The following is a 17,099-nucleotide window of genomic DNA, read 5'->3' on the forward strand; positions in this document are numbered from 1 at the left end:
ACTGCCTTGCCAGTCTGAGAAGGTGACTAAGGACGAGCCTCTTCTAGCTTCCAGCTTCCAATGATGTAATCCTTGGGGCTGAATATTGAGGTCACAGAAGGATGAGTAGTGGAGGACAGGAGACTTTTAGAAGCAATCTGAATATATAGTATACTTCCTATCCTGAGGTCATATGAGGGGTATGTAATTTTTTCTTTCTGGAACCCCAATTCCTCCAGCCTTACACCTAAATGTACTAGTTATATTTAAGTAAGAGAATTTGAGAGACAAAATACAAAGCCAGCCACAGAGTCAAAAAGACTTCAGATGAAATTTTGCTTTTGACATATGTGACTATGTGATTACAGATGAATCAAAATAGTCTCAATGTCTCATGCCCCAGGCAATTCTCTATATGCTAGGCTACAGATCAGCTGACAATCAATTAACTGATTGATCAAAAAGCATTAATTAACTTCGTACTTCGAGTCAGGCATGGTATACAAAAAAGAGTGAACCAGCCTCCACCCCAAGTATGCATATGACACACTTTTAAGTTTATTTAATTATTAACATTTTCTCTGTTACTTTCTTAAATTTAGACAATCAATAAGTAATAAATCAAGCTCCAATTATAACACTTGTTCCTTTCCATAGCAAACTGCCATCATTGAAAATTGATATGAACAAGTTAGAGTTAGCAAGGGCACACCCTGATATAAATAAAAAAGAAAGGAAAAAATGAAGGAAAAAAGAAAGAAAGAAGAACAAACAAAAGGGAAAAGGAAGAAAGAAAGAAAAAAGGGAAAGGGAGGGAGAAAGAAAGTAAACAAGGAAGGAAGGAAGAAGAAAGAATTCTAATATAGCAGATTATATGTGTGTGTGTGTGTGTGTGTGTGTGTGTATGAATGTTTATATATATATATATATATATATGTGTGCTGAATAACTTCAAGATAAATACAAGATGGTTAGGGAGGAAGCATACCAAAACTTAGTTTCCATATTGGGAATTCTTCATCCTAAAGACATCATAATATTATTTTGTATCCTGCACTCTGAGAGCTAGCTAAACTGTTTCTTCTCTTCCTCAAATAGGACACCCTGGCACTGGCTATGTCCAATGCTGGAATTCCTTTCTCCCTTAGTTCTGCCTCCTCATTTAGGACAAGCCTTAACTTCTACCTGAAAGCTTTCTTAGTTCCCCTGACTGTGTTCTTGTCTTCCCAAACTACCCTATATTTAATTTTTATTTCTTCACTTCATATTATTCTACATATAATTACAGGTCACCTGTATATATTAGAATGAATTTCCTTCAGAGTAGAAATTGTTTCATTCTTTATATTTACAATCCTAGTCCCTGGTACATAGTAAGCACTTAAAAATATTTGCTGATATATTTAGTGACATAGATGATCCATGTAGAGAAAAGTACTGATAAGATCAGGTTGTGACTCAGATAATAAATTTTATAAAATATATGGTAAAAGCTACCTCATATACATAGAAATGTACACAAACAATACATATACATATACATATACATATGTATCTATACATACACACACACACATATACATAAACAGATAAAGAGCAAGGTAAGTTTCCTGAGGTTTTCTAGTACAAAGATACACTATTTAGAATACTGGGAGATAATCTTTTAGGACTGAAGCACAAAGAATATTGCTAAGCTACCTAGTCATGTCAATGATTAGCAAATATTAGAGAGAACAAAAGGAGATGCATGAACCCCCTCCTCAATCTGCTAAGTTCCAGGATATTTCTCTGTCCCTTGGGGATTCCTTCCCTCCTGAATAAAACCAGATCTTTAGGCTTGAAGGCATCTTATTCGATTTAGGTCATGTTGTTACATCCGAGGGTACCCAAGCTCATACCTCAAGAGCTCAAGCCTCTCTAAGCCATCTCTCAAAAGAAGCATCACCTTTCGTTTTTTAGGATTTTCTTTGAACCCATTAGCTTAATTTGCTTCAAATGCTTTGTGTTCTTTCTCTTGTTAAACGCAGACAAATAGGAACGTGATTTCAAAGCTAAGAGAAACATTTAATCAAATGATTTTGTGCAGAACCAAACCATCTGGACTAAAAACAAGCTCCTTAAAATAATCTGTCCACCTTCCTGGATCTATCATATTAGATCATTTAGCTGTTTAGCCAATTCTATCTAGCCATTTGAGATGAAGATTGTTTACTTAAGTGATAATGAGAAGAAGGTTGAATGCAGTCTGCTCAAATCGTCATAGTAACAATTTCAAAACTAAAGTGTCCTAATGAGCAGAATTTCTACTACATTCCCATTCTCTCTCTCTCCCTCTCCCCTCCCCTTATGATTAAATGTCAGATTAGAATGTGGACACCGCACTTGACTAGTTAACTTGTAAATGAGTAGCTATCAAATCACAGTGTTGCCAGTGACAAATCACCCAAATACAATTGTTCTGAAAACATGGTTTATACTTTGTCTTCTTTAGAAGATTCTCTGAGGATGTTTGGCATGGAATAGGGAGGTTTGGGTGGAGATCTGGAGGTGGGAATGTTAGCAGAAAGGCTGGCGTGAAGAAAGGAGATTATCTAAATTTTACTTGACCAGGGAGAATGGAACTAAAACCAATGGGTATAAGTTACCCAGAGGTAAATTTTGGGTAGATGTTAGAAGAAACTGCCAACCAAATGTTGCTTCTAATGTAGGCATTGTTTAAGGTCAGGAACTAATTTTCACAGATGTTGCTGTGAAGATTCCTGCTCAGGTATGAATTAGACTCAATGACCCTCTAAAGTTGCTTCCTAAGATCTTCTGATTGCTTTACCCCTAGCCAAAAAAAAGGGGAGGAGTAAGAGGGGCGACTAGATGATGCAGTAGATAGAGCATCATATCTGGAGTCAGGAAAACCTGAGTTCAAATGTGATTTCAGACAGTTAACATTTCCTTAGCTGGACAAGTCACAACTCCAATTGCTTCTCAAAAATTAAATTAAATTATAAAAGAAAATACCAGCAGATATACCTTTCAATGAAACAGTCAACAATGAACTGACCTGGCATGTACAAAAAACAGTGCTTGATTTGAAGTTTGAGAACGTGACTTTATATCTTGATTCTTTTGCTTATTCACTAACTGTATGACAGGAGGTAAGCCCACATTACCTATAAGGGCCTTCGGTTCCACATCTCTAAAATGAAAGAGATGGGGCAGATAATCTTTTGAGGATCCTCCCATCTCTGAATTTTATGAACTGAGGAAGACAAAGTCTCAATTGGCTAAGGCAAAAAAAAAAAAAAAAAAAAAAAAAAAGACTACGTTTACAATTAAACAGCTGCCAATAAGATCCAAGATTCCTCTCCTCCATTGTTCCACTCTGTTCCTGCATCCCCCTTCCTCAAGAGAGATATTACACACTAATTAAATCCTGGATGATTATTTTTAAAAGTTTGTAAGGGAATCCTAATTAGATAATAAATATAGGTACGTTACACCACAGTACATACATTTTGCATATTTTATGGGGACATTTGAGTTATAATGGCTATCTGTCCTATTAAAGCTTACCACTTCCTTCACCAAGACCAACAGCAGGCACAAGTGCATATGTGGGAACAGCTGTGTATTGGTCACATACTTATTTTCTATGGCCTATCATTAGCTTTCATTGAGTATGTTTTTAATAATAACTCCCTGGTATTAAATTAACAATGGGTTTGCAAAATCAAAATTAAACACATGGCTTAGCCTATCAGAGATGCTTTGGGGATTTTTCCTCCAACAGTGAGCTTGCACATGAGACTTGTTAGCACTAATGAAAACATGCATGTGCATCGTGACAGCAAAGCAGGCTATTATTTAAGCATCATTGAGTCACCTTTACAAAGAATTCTGGCAGCTAATCTTCTGTTGGAAAGAGGAGGCTAGCAACAGTGGGGATTGTAGGGAGTTGGGTGGCTTTAAATTGATCTGAGGCTGTTTGGTTTCTACAACCTGCGTGTCTCTAATTGGGAGGTTCTTAACACACTTTTTTTCTCCTTGACAGGCTATTCTCTTCATTGTCTCCTGAGCTCACACTATGCTCACTCCTGCCTCCTGGTCCCCCCACTTCTTGAATGCTTCTTCCATTGTTTTTCATATAGCAAGACAGCATACTGATGTGCAGACCTCATCTAACTGTGGGGCTTTCTGTCTGTTTTCCCCTTTTTCTCACCCACAATTTTTGACCTTAGTACTCCTTGTGAAAAGTCTTGCAAATCTACACATCTATATAAGCTATGCTGTTGATTTACTGAAAACTATTCCCTGTTTCTGACAGCCTCAGAGTTGGAGGCCAGATACTTGATGATCATAGATTTATAGTTGGAAGGGACTGCAAAGGTCACTCAGATCCAGAGGGGTTAAATGACTACTCAATGTCACCTTGCCAGTAAGTCACAGAGCCAGGATTTGAACCAATATTATCTGACTCCAGATCCAGCATCCTTTCTATTGTATTGGTCCATAGCTGATGCCTCTGCTTTTTCTGATGCCTGAAGTAAGAAGGGAGGTGGGCAGGACTTACACTGGTTATGTATCCTATGCTGTGGGTCCTATAACTCTTGATGCAATTTTAAGCTATTAAAGCTTAATATCTCACTAAGAATCAGTCACAGAGAGAAAAATGCTCACCATCAAAGTCCTTGGTTATGTAAATGGTTCAATATTAGAAACAAATATAGTTTTGTTAGTGAAAATAACATTAAAGGAGATGCATCAGTGTCTACCTTGCTACAAATTAAGGACCCCCGGGCTTTCCATATGACCTGTGGCTCAAACTGCCTAATGCATTGTCTCCTCCTATTAGGAAGACAGCTCTTGGAGAGCAGGGGTTGTCTTCTTTTATATGTAGAATCACAATGCTTTACATGTAGTAAATCCATCCATCCATCCATCCATCCATCCATCCATCCTTTCCATGGCCTGAATGCCATCCTATTTGAGACTTTGGTGACTGACCCTTGCAATGATTGAGATCTAATTGTATCTTTCTCCCCATGGTAACAAAGATTTCCTTTTATCCTCCTTCTCCATTCACAATAAACAAAGTACTCTGAACCTGACAAATGTTTTCTACTGTATAAGATGCAAAATGTCTTGTGAAATATATGGGACAAATCTCTAGATGAATAAAGCCCAAGGCATCCTTTACAGTACATTCCTTGCCCTGATGCCCCATATCTCAGACCTTGCAAGCCTCAAGCTAGAATTTTGCTCGTGTGTGAGCAAAACATGCCACAATAAGGCAAAAATATAATTTCGTGAATTAGTGATTTGGATCCTTTGCAAAAGTCTCTGTGAGAAAAATATGTCTTGGGCACTTAATAAATGCTTGTTAAATTAAATTGAATATTCACTTCTTATTCTTTGGCTTATACAAATACCATCCATTCTTCAAGATCCATCTCTTCTGAAGAACTTTTCCTAGCTAACCCAACTTCGCCGAGCTCCCTCTCTCTTGAGTTCCCATGGTACCTAATTAATACGTACAGAGTCTCTAGGAATGATTTAGTAGTAAATCCAATTTGATAAAAATAGACATTGGGGATTGGGACTAGATCTGTGATTACATTGGTCTAGGGAATTTTTAAAATTAAACTTGTATTTATTTATTTAAAACTAAATACAAAATTAAAAAAAAGAGAAAGAGAAAGAAAAATGGGAAAAAAGTCCTATTCCACCTTAAAATTTTCCCCCCAGCACCCCAGCATAGCATTAGAGAAAATTCAAAATATGTAACAATGGTCTAGGGAATTTAAAGATGAGGAAATTACCTTTGTCAATGCAGGTTGGCATCTCCTCTGCAAGATAACAATCTTAAAGAGCCTGTGTTAGAAGTAAGACTTATCTCAGGCCTTCCTGGGTTTGAGATTGGCTTTCTATCTATTAGGCTATATTGCCTTTTTTTTTTTTTTTTTTTGAGGCAATCAGAGTTCACTAACTTGCCCTGGATCACAAAGCTAGCAAATGTCTGAGACTGGATTTGAACTCAGATACTAACTCCAAGGTTGGTGCTCTCTCCATTGCACCAATTAGCTGCTCCTATACTGCCTCATAATAAAAATAAATAAAACTGATAATTCCCCAAATTCCCCCTCCCTCTTTTTCCCCGATGGTGATGTTTTCTGTTGAATAACTTATTTTTGCTTTGTGGAATGCTAGACTCAGAAGGAAACAGGGAAGGGCCAAGAACTGGGCTATTATCCTATTGGCAATCCATAGGAAAGTTATAAGAATCTGCACTGGGTTGGGGACAAATCTTCATTCATTTGCTAACAGGGCAGCAGCAGGATTAAGCATCTGGATGTATGTAGATCCATACTAAGCAAAATCAATGGTTACCTTCCTTTCCTATCCAAGTTTATATTCCACTATGGCTCCAAAGTGATCCAGCTGTTATTTAGACCTCGAGGGGAAATTCTCTGGTAAAAAGACAATGAAGGGAATTGGCTGAGACATCGGGTGACTTGGATTCTTGTGCTGGTTCTTCTACCAACTAGCTACATGACCTTTGTCAAGCAATTTAATCTCTTTGGGCCCAAGTTTTCTCAATTGCAAAACCTGGGGATAAGCTTTACCCTCTGGCTCTGCCAGGAATATATTAGATGCAGACATCTGCATTCTACTGGGACTACAAAGAGACAAAGTGAACTCCCACAAAGGATAATAAGAAAACACATTTTCTCTTATTTGAGAGCTAATATTTGTTGTTGATCTAACAATGTTGACTCCGTTTGTGATTTTCTTAGCAAAAATACTGGAATGGTTTGCCATTTCCTTCTCTAGTTAATTTTACAGATGGGGAGACTAAGGCAAACTAGGGTAAGGGACTTGCTCAGGGTCTAGTAAAAGCCTGAGGCCAGATTTAAACTCATGAAGATGAGCCTCCTTCTTCCTCATTTTATAAATGGTTAAAGGATATGAACAGGCAGTTTTTAGATGAAGAAATTAAAGCTATCTAGTCATATAGAAAAATGTTCTAAATCACTATTGATTAGAAACATGTAAATTAAAACCACTTTGAACCTTATACCTATGGTTAATATGACAAAAAAAATTGGTAAATGTTAACAAAGATGTAGGAAAATTAGAAAATTAATGCATCGTTGGTGGAGTTGTGAACTGATACAACCATTCTGGAGATTAAGTAACTATGCCTAAATGGCTATAAAAATTATATACCCTTTGATTCAGTGATACTAGTGGTATCACTAGTAGATTTGTATCCCAAAGAGACCATAGAAAAGGGAAAAGGACCCACACGTACAAAAATATTTATAGTAGTTCTTATTTGTGGTGGCAAAGAATTGGAAATTCAGAGATGTCTATCAACTGGAGAATGGCTAAACAAGTTGTAGCATAGGAAAGTACAGGAATAATATTGTTCTGTAAGAAATGCTGAGCAGGCAGATTTTTTAAAAACCTGAAAAGACTTACATGAACTGATACTGAGTGAAGTAAGCAGAACCAGAAGAACATTGCACATGTAACAGCAATATTGTGAGATGATCAACTACGATAGATTCTCAGTGCACAGGCAACTCCAGTCATCCTGATCTGAGTCCAGATAGCTTCAGAGGAGAAAGTGAGTCTGGTGATTTTGCATAGCCATCCCTCACTTAAATCCATATTGAGTCATGGCATCCCCTTTTTGATGCTGTGGTCCTCTTTGAGAATGAAGGACAAACAACAATAAGAGCTCTTCTCAGTGATGCAACGATGCAAGACAATCCCAAAAGACTTGTGATGTAAAATGCTGACCACATCCAGAGAAAGAACTATGGAGACTAGATGCAGATGGAAGCATACTATTTTCCCTTTTTTTTTTTGTTTTTTCTTTCTTGTGGTTTCCCCACTTTGTTCCAAATCTTCTTTTACAACATGACTAATGTGGAGATATGTTTAACATAATTATAACTATATAACTTTTATCAGATTACTTTCTGTTTTGGGGAAGGGATAAAGGAGGGAAGGGATGATTTTTGGAGGTCAAAATTTTACAAAGATGAATGTTAAAAACTATCTTTATATGTAATTGGAAAAAAAAATACTATCAAGTTAACAAAAAGATAGGCACTCTATCCACTGTGCCCCCCATATATTATGGAGAGGCAAAATGCGCAAGGAAAATGACATGGTTTAGATGATGTCATTTCCTTCCCCAGCAGAGGCAGCTAGGTAGTGCAGGGGATAGTGGGCGAGTCTGCTGCCAGGAAGACCAGAGTTCTAATCCAATCTTAGGTACTTAGTAACTATATGATCCTGGGCAACTCACTTAACTTCTGTCTGACTCAGTTTCCTTATCTGTTAAAATGGGGATGATAATAATAATACCTAACTCACAGTTTTGTGAAAATCAAATGAGATATCTGGAAAGCACTCAGCACAGTGCCTGGCACATAATAGATACTTAATAATACTTGTTTCCTTCTTTCAAGCTGTAGCAGAACAAGACCATTGATCAGTTCATCAACACGCATTTTTAAGCATCTATTATGTGCCAGGTATTGTGTTAGATACTGGGCAAAGGAAAAAAAAAAGGGAAAAAATGACTAGTCTCTCCCTTCAAGAAGTTTATAATCTATTGGGGGAAAACAACTTCACATATAATTAGATAAAAAAATAACTGTGAGATAAATGTGTGTATGTGTGTGTGTGTGTGTGTAAAGGGTTTTGAAGGAGGCTTCAGCATCTAGAGGACCAAAAAAAGACCTCATGTAGGAAGAGGTGTTTGAGCTGAATTTTGACGGAAACAAGTGATTCTAATAAGTACAATCACATCAGCTTATAGAGCAGCAGCTCTGGGCTAAGGGGCACCCCAGCTGAGTTAGTAACCACTGGGGTGGGGACCACTCCAGGGTCTGAGTGCGTCACTTACAATACTCCATGCTGGATGCATTCCGCACTGTCCTTCATTAGCGCTAATGGAATCTCAAGGTCAATGACCAGTCATAAACGTCAGTCCTAAATGAAGTGCATAGGAGGCTCCTTGCCCAGTGCTTTTTTTTTTTTTTTTTTAAAGCAGACATTGTTGGGGAGCCAAGGTAGTGTCAAAAACGCAGTTAACCTTTAAAAATGAAAACATTATCAATCTAACTGATTTAGAGGCTAACCCCCCCTTTCCACTTAGCTCATCGGATGGGATTGCCAGTTTCCTGTCAGTTTTCAGGCCCTGGGAGGTGTCGGGCAGTTTTCCTTTTCCCCTGTCCCAGTCTACTTTTCCCTCAGCTATTTTGTTAGGGAGATTCTCATGCAAAGAAATCAGCTGGGCTCTGGATGGAATGCTGACACCACCAAAATGTTCTACTTCGCCTGCAGTGCCTTGGACTATTGATAGCCCTGTTTTTATGTGTCATTTTTCTCTCCTCTCCTCAAGAACAGCTGGGAATGCCCCTGCAATCCTTGTCAGAGGATATGAATAATATGTTCAGTGTCATGAGTACAAAAGAGAAGGAGACAAATGGAGAAATGTGTTAATAGGAGTTTTCTTGGGACCCTGGTAAACCATGTAGCTGGTAAATCATCAGAAACCCATAATTGTGTACTGTTTCTGCACTAAAAGCTAGAACCCCAAAGAAACTAAAATTTCTACCTTTTGGGGATAGTAGTTAGATTTAGAGTTAGCCTAGGGATGGAGTAACTTGGGTTTTTCTCCAGCCATGTTCTCAGGGTAATTTTTAGTATGATTTTGGCTGCATGATGGATTCCTGGATTCTTTCTGCTCTGAGTTCTGAGCAAGAAGTTCCCTTCAAAGCTCTGAGGAGCCTTGTAATAAACTTGTGCCTCCAAATCATGGAGGTAGCAAGTGGATGTCTGACCAGAGAATTTTAGTGCTGTAGTTAACAGGAAGATGAGCGCCAGAATAGACAGATTCTGCCTCTGATGAGAAGTGTGTGTGGGGGTGGGTGGGTGTATATAAAGAGTTTTGAGGGAGGCTCCAGCATCCCGAAGACCAAGAAAAGCCTCATGTAGGAAGTAGTGTGAACTGAATTTTGATGGAAACAAATGATTCTAATAAGTGCAGTCACATCAACCTGTCCAGCGGCAGCTCTGGGCTAAGGGGCACTTCAGCTGAGTTGGTAACCAAGGGATGGGGGCCACTCTAGGGGCTTCCTACGTGACTTTGAAGAAGGCATTTAATTTCTCTAGCCCTTGGGTCTTCATCTGCAAAGTGAAGAAATTATACTTGATGGTCTCAAGTCCTTTCCAGTTCAAGTTCTCTTATATGATATGTATCCTTTTATGTTACAGTGGAAAGGAAGGAGGAAACTGGGAAACAAAACATCCTCTAGGGTAGTTTTTAGCCTGAATGGAATCCATGGATAGATTTTAGGAGGTTTGTGAACTTAGAGGGAGCTTGGAATCAAGAAATTCATCTTCCTGAATTCAAATCTGGCCTCAGACATTTACTGGCCATATGACTGGACATGTCACTGTGTTAGCTTCAGTTTCCTCATCAATAAAATAAGTGGCTCCAGTGCCAAGAAAATCCCAAATGTCGTCACAAAGAACTAGATGCAATTGAAATGATTCAGCAACAGTAACAAATTTAGATGCAGGAGAGAATAAACACACATAATATATATTTTATATAATATATTCTCATATATAGATGTATGAAAATGTTATATATATATATATTTATATATTTTCATTCACTTCTAACTAAAATTTACTCTTTCTTTCCATTATTAAAAGGCTATTTCCACTATTCTGAGAAGGTATGTGGATAGAAGATTTACCAGGCTACGAAAAGGATCCATGAAGATTAAGAATCTCTGGTCTGAAGTTACATTCATGATTGTTTGCTTTCTTGGGGAGAGGAGAGGTAAGGGAAGGAGGGAGAAAAAAATTGGAACTTAAAATCTTACAAAAATGAATGTTGAAAACTATCTACATACAATTGGAAAAATAAAATATTGAGAAAAAATAAAATAAAATTACATGCATATATGTTATTTTTAGCCTGTCAGAGAAGTAAAAATTTCTAATAACTTTGATCTGGAAAGGTTTTCTTGCCTTGTTGGTCCATAATAACGCTTGTTTTCTTCCTTCTAACTATAGCAGAACAGGACCATGGATCAATTCATCAACAAACATTTACTAAATGTCAGGCATTGTGTTAGATACAGGTAATGCAAAGGAAAAAAATAGCCCTCCACTCAAGAAGTTTGTGATTAGGGAAGATAATAAAAATACACAAAATTTTAAAAAATATATGGTAGTATGTATACGGAAACCCTAGTAGTCCATTTAGCTAGGATTTTTTTTACCTATTATCATAACATCTCCCATTTTTAAACTGCTTTAGGTTTTGAAAAGTATTTCACATATATGATTTCATTTGGTACGTAAGCAAACCCTATGAGGAAGATGTTATTATTAACTTTATTATTTTGCAGATTGGGAAATTGAGATTTAGAGAGATTAAATAAATTGCCCAGAATCATATAGCTAGGAAGTGTGAGGGGAATTTGAATCCAGGCTACTTTAACTCCAAATACAGAACCCTTTTTACTATACCATATTAATACCAACCTCTATATAGATTACAAACTGATAGGTTTAGGACCAGAACTCAAATATACTTCCTTCTAGTCTAGTGATTTTCTGATTTTTCTACTGAAAAACATGAGTCTTCTTTGTGCACTTTAAGTTCTATCCAAACTAATCCAAATGATACTCCTCTTACAAGACATTCCATCTCTTGTCTCCATGGTATTGCACTGATTGTGCTCCATTTCCAGAATGCTCTCCCTCCTTTTGCAATCCTCCTCCTTGCCTCTTGCATTCTTTATTCCACCAAGTACATAGTGTTCTTTTTCTTATAATGGATTTATTTTGTATCCATTTTGTATTTATTTATCTCTGTACATGACATTTCTCCATAGTAGAATGTAAATTCCTTGAGGACAGGGACTGTTTCTCTTTTGTTTGTTTTTGTGTCCTAAGTGCCTATCACACTGTCTGACATATAATGTCATTTCAGAAATCTAAGCTGAAATGTGGTAATACAAGGCAATTCCAACACATTTGGGATGAAAAATGCCATCTACATCCAGAGAGAGAGAACTATGGAGACTGAATGTGGATTGAAGCATAGCATTTTCACCTTTTTATTTTTTTCTTTCTAAAGATATTCCATTTTGGTTTGATTTTTCTTGCACAAGATAACAAATGTGGGAATGTTTAAAAGATTTACACATGTTTAACCTATATCAGATTGCTTGCTGTCTTGAGGAGTTGGGAAATTAGGGAGGAAAAAAATTTGGAACACAAAGTCTTATGAAAATGAATGTTGAAAACTATACAAGTATTTGGAAAAATAAAAAACTATTGAAAATTAAAAAAAAGAAATCTAAGCTGAATTTGGATTGAATTTTCTACTACCCCACTATGATGCTTCCCTTCTTTACAGAAATAGAGTTTTAATCTGTCCACACCCTGAATATCTGAATTCTCATCAGACTTTACATCAAAGCTGAGAGTCTTTCTTAAGGCCACCTGCAACTGGTCACATCTGAAACTCCAGAATTGCTCTTGTGTTATTTGAAGAAATAATCTTATACAGCCTAATAGTTGCAGGAGCTATCAGATTTCTAATACTTGCTTTGAGGAGCCCAAGAAAAAGTTGTACTGTGTTTAGCACAGTGCCTGGTAAATGGTAAGGGTTTAATAGATGCTTGTTGACTGTTGATTGACTGTGCATTTTTTCCCTTGAGACTGAAAGTGAAAACTTTATTAAACTAATAGAATATTCTTCCAGTAAAGATTTAGTCTCTCTTTATATGAATATATGAATAAATAGTTCAGTCACCCATAAGTTCCTTTCCCTTCAGATGAGCTAAAGAGTATCAGAACGTGGATTATCATTTTGATTACAAATATAGTTCTATCTACAAAAATATCTATCAAAGACCAAAGTCACCTCAACAAATATGAGTTTCCATTTAGTCTCTAAGAGTTAAATCCTTTTTTTAACATTCTGTTTGCCTCAAAGCAGCTATACGAGACAGATGTCAGGATGATATAATAAACAGCAATGCCAAAACTAATGAATTAAGGGAAAGGAGAACCACATGCAGAGATTTTCAGATGAAATCAGGTAATGACAGGAAAGAAAAATGAGACTGCATTAAAAATGGCTTGAGAGTCCAAGATTCAAGGTGTGGAGAGACTCAGAGGAGGAGAAATTTCAACTGTATACTGCATTCGTCTTACATATATATGCATTGGAGCCTGATGTACTGACTTGTATAAAAAATAAAATGAAATTTAAAGGGTCTCCCGGGCTAGTCATACTTTGGTAAAAGAAGTTCGTATATCACTTGTCACTGATGGCTCCAGTTCAGCCATCAGAGACTACAGGAAGGTGAGGAGTTTTAGGAGACTTTTTATAAGAAGGTTTTTACTTCAATTAATTTAGGTTTTCATCTGCTTACAATTAATTGTGCTCAGGTGAAGAAATAAGTCCTATTGGGATAGTTCAAATGAGATAAAATTTGTAAAGTACTTAGAAACTACCTAGCATATAGTAAGTGCTTAATAAATACTTGTTTCCTTCCTTGAGTTTTTGTGGAATTCTGTTCTATAGCAGGGCCATAATCTTCCTAAATGCATTTCAGAGAATTTCTGAGTTGAAAGTGACCTTGTGAGCTAGAAAGATCTTTAGAGATAATCAAGACAGATCTTCTTATTTTACAAATAAAAAACCTTTTACCTGAGAAGTCACATCGACAGTACAGAGCTAAGTGTTGAGTCCAAGTTTTCTGATCCCAAATTCATGACTCTTCCCAATATACCATTTTGTCAGTCATAGAATTTAGTCACTTACCTTTAGGCAGGTGAAAAGTTAAACAATTCAGGACAAATTGTTATTGATTCTCTTCTCCAGAAAAGAAGACTTTACAAACACAATGTCCCATTCCATCATTTGCCCAGGTCAAGAACTTGTTTCTGAACTACTCAAATGGAGGGGTGGTTTAGTGGGAGGATGTTGTTGGATTAGAACTCTTAAGGTCTTATAAAGGTCCGAAATTTTATGATTTTACTCGTTTTAATTCAGATCTAGATTATCTTAATTTTCTGTAGACAGAAAGAACTGATCAACATCTTTTTCATAAAATCTATTATATATGGGTAATTGATATCACATAAACCCAGGAGTATCATGAGACTTATGTGAAATAATAGATGTAAAGCACTGTGCAAACCTGAAAGCACTATGTAAATGCCAGTTATTTGTTTATTTATTTATTATTAGGCTACAATCACTAGGCATTCAATCTAGTGATGATTTCATTCCCTAAATGCAACTTTTCTACTGCACTCTTGTCAAGTTCTAGTAATGCTAATACAGCAAAACAAGGGAGTGCTGGTAAATATTTAACAAACAGACTTTCTGGTTGTTAAATGTATATACCCTTTTATGTTTAATCTTCATCATTAATATTTTCTAACTATACAATAAATCAAAGCCTTGATTTGTAGATGTTGTTCATTTCTGAAGTATAAATGCTTGATTTCAGGTCTAACATCATCATCACACCATCATTACAATCCCTTCTTTTCCTTTTCCCCACCTCTTAACTCATCACCAGGAAACTCATGGAGAATTATAATATGGAGCAAAAACCATTTTTTCCATAGTCTTCTTTTATAGTGGGCTCAAAATCCCATCCTTGGGACTACCAATTTCTCTCCTTGGTTTTGCTTAAAACAAATGTCCTTTGCCTCTTCAAAGGACATCATGAAGATGGTTGTAGCTTATGTATCAACCAACATATGTTACTCAGGATGAGGAGAGGATTTGAGGAGATACTAAAAAGAGCTAAATAAGATCCTCCAAATTAATTGAAAATCTACTTAATCCTCAGTGATGTTAATGACAATTTAAGAGAAGGGGAGAACAAAGAAACTATGTTTGAAAACATGGTTCAAGTGTAACAAGAGAAAAGCTCATAGTAAAAAAAATTCTGCCTTATGTTTTTATATCATGAATATTTTCTCCAAGAAGGGGAAAGGGAAAAGGAATGAACATTTATATAACTTCTACTATGTGCCAAACATTATGCTAAGTACTTTTAATAAATATTATTTCATTTGATCTTCACATCAACCCTATGAGGTAAGTGCTATTATTATCCCCATTTTATAATTTAGGAAACTTACATAGACTGAGATTAAGGGATTTGCCAATTCCACACAGGTAGTAAGGTAGTCAAAAATCGCTTGAAAATGCTGAGTGTCAAATCACAATGAAAAAAAAATGAAACTGATTATATTATTATTAAATTTTAAAACAGATTTTAACAGATATGGTAGAGTGGAAAGAGACTGATTCTGGACTCTTGGGCAAGTCACTTCATCTCTCTGTCCCTTGGGTTTGTTTACACATCTGTAAAAAGAAATTAAGCTGTATTGCCTTGGAAATCCTGTCCAGAAATAGTTTTATGGTTTAAATGCAAAGGAAACAATTAGCTATCAATGCTAGAGTTATTTGTAGTCCAGATGTCTTTGTTTTGGTAGACAACTGAATTATTGGAGCATATTTTAAAAAGCAAAAACAAATAAGAGAATAAAAACAAAATGGCACATAACTGAGGCAATTCTATCTTATCTTATTTAAACAAGGTCTTGGTGCTAAAAAGTAGGAATTAGATAAAAGAACAGACATAGGTGTAGAATTGCAATATTTCATAAGGAAATTTAAACAATTTAAATCAAATGCCTCAGCAAGGAGAATGAAATGCATCTAGGAAAGATTTTAGTTAATCAGTCCATAAATACGAGTATCTATGCTGTTCCAAACACTATGCCAAGAGCTAGGAACAATGAACATGTGATTTCCTTGCCAGGTATAGGGACGTGATAGTCATGGACAACACCAATTTAATCTATAAACTTATTTGTATCATCTTATAAAGAATATTGTGAAAAGTTCTGAACTATATTGTCTCATATTAGAAAAAAGTAAAACAAAAAAAAATGAAAGAAAAATGTGATTATGGAAAGCATAACAAAAAATTCAATTAAAGAAACTCATCTGAAGACACCTAAAGGTGAAAGTGAAAGGAAGGAAAGAAACAAACAAAAAAAGCAAGCTATTTAGAGATATCCAAAACAATTGCTGCCTCATTCCCTCTTTTTATACTGAGCCTGGAGCCACTAATTTTGGCTGCTAATATCATCGTTCCCAATCTACAAGATATGGTACAAAATAAAATACCCCATGTATACACAAAAGGAGTTTGTGTTGGAAATAATTTTGAAAGTGTTGAAGAGTAGATTCTAAAGATATCTGAAAAATGGAAAGAAGGGTATCAAATATCTTGAAAAAATTACATATTTTTATCAGAGAAAAGTGATGAAAAAAATAGTGAACCGCTCATATGACTATTTTCCCATTTCTATGAAATCTTTATGAGAACTATTTTCACTTGCATCAAAATATAAAGGCATGAGAAGGGAACAGGAAAACTTCTTTCACAAGTGATATTATACAAGTTACTTTCTCATTGTCAACAACTAAAATATGTAGAAAATATGTATTATTTATTGTATTTATTATGTGTTGCTAAATATGCATGATTTGGTGGGAAAGATACCAACTTAAAGGAAAGACTCTGACAAGGTGTCTCGAATAAATATGTAAAATTTATACAAGACTCCTTGAAAGATATATAACCAGAGATAACTTTGATCACTCTCTGATTTTTTTATTTCAAATGAGGCTTAAGACAGTGAGATGTATGTTCAGCAAAATTGTTTGCCACTGTCTTGGAGGATGTATTGTACATGGTTCAAATGGAAGATATATTCCCTATAAATGGGGGGGGGAACCTCTCAATGCTCTTGTTTGCAGAGGATATTGTGCTGATTACATCAAGCACTGAAACATGTTCCTAAAAGAGATCCATAACCAACAACAACAAAAAAATCTGGCTTGTTTGCCATATAGGAAAAACCATCCGTAATGTTAGAACTTAATTACCTCAGAGAACCCCTGGCTTTTATAGATGAAGCCCCAAATCTCAGAGAAGCTAAGTTACTTGCCCAAGTTTGCAAAAGTATCTGCAAGT

The 17,099-nt window shown here is 36.0% G+C and overlaps 1 protein-coding gene and 1 long non-coding RNA gene across 5 annotated transcripts in view; one reads left to right on the forward strand and one right to left on the reverse strand.

Annotated features, from left to right (window-relative positions):
- The window catches only part of SLIT3 (slit guidance ligand 3), a 772,326-nt gene that overhangs the window by 283,709 nt on the left and 471,518 nt on the right, over positions 1 to 17,099 (reverse strand). The window lies entirely within an intron of this gene.
- Positions 4 to 13,274, forward strand: LOC116421058. Of its 2 annotated transcripts, none has more exons than XR_004231378.1 (3): positions 4 to 179; positions 10,717 to 10,846; positions 13,019 to 13,274. It is a non-coding gene; the product is annotated as an uncharacterized LOC116421058 (long non-coding RNA). The 2 variants fall into 2 exon arrangements; XR_004231377.1 differs by having other exon boundaries at positions 13,022 to 13,274.

The sequence above is a fragment of the Sarcophilus harrisii genome, chromosome 2 (genome assembly GCF_902635505.1).
Source record: "Sarcophilus harrisii chromosome 2, mSarHar1.11, whole genome shotgun sequence".
NCBI lineage: Eukaryota > Metazoa > Chordata > Mammalia > Dasyuromorphia > Dasyuridae > Sarcophilus > Sarcophilus harrisii.